Source organism: Octopus bimaculoides, chromosome 1 (assembly GCF_001194135.2).
Source record: "Octopus bimaculoides isolate UCB-OBI-ISO-001 chromosome 1, ASM119413v2, whole genome shotgun sequence".
Classification (NCBI taxonomy): Eukaryota; Metazoa; Mollusca; class Cephalopoda; order Octopoda; family Octopodidae; genus Octopus; species Octopus bimaculoides.
In genome coordinates, this window is record NC_068981.1 from 12,509,592 (window position 1) to 12,510,192 (window position 601).

Below are 601 nucleotides of genomic sequence, written 5' to 3' on the forward strand. Positions count from 1 at the left end.
GTACATAAAAAATATTGAAGTTGATACATCTTTTTTTACTATTTCATTTAGCAACATTCACAGAATAGATAAAACACGTGTGCGTGTGTATGTGTGTGTATGTGTGTGTGTGTATATTTATGGATGTACGCGTATATTCAAGTATGCCACTATGTGTGTATATGTGTTTCTATGTAGTTATGCATATATGTATAGTTTTGCAAAGTATTTTCTGAAAGCCATTAAATAAATGTGAGAAAGTATGAGCTAAAACTATAATGGAACACATTAATACATCCATTAAATGTTTACATTCTCGATATTCTCACTCGTACAAAACACTATATTTTTATATAAGTGATTGGATATCATTTGGAGTCATATATAAACATGTCATATTTCAATGTGTGAACACCGAAAACATCTCTGAAATATCAGCTTCAGAAAACGACAATACAATGCGTTGTTGAGAGTAGCATTGTATTTCCAATATAAGAATATTTGAATTCATTGAATATTACTTATTCTGTTTAAATTTAAAATAAAATATACATTTGTTTCGAAACATTCTTGACGATTTTATTCTAAGCACACACAAAAGATCCCTAATCGTATATATATA

The 601-nt window shown here is 28.1% G+C and overlaps 1 protein-coding gene and 1 long non-coding RNA gene across 11 annotated transcripts in view; one reads left to right on the plus strand and one right to left on the minus strand.

Annotated features, from left to right (window-relative positions):
- Positions 1–601, minus strand: part of LOC106870672 (beta-1,3-galactosyltransferase 5) — a 265,603-nt gene that overhangs the window by 176,331 nt on the left and 88,671 nt on the right. The window lies entirely within an intron of this gene.
- Positions 1–601, plus strand: part of LOC128251597 (uncharacterized) — a 185,744-nt gene that overhangs the window by 61,089 nt on the left and 124,054 nt on the right. The window lies entirely within an intron of this gene.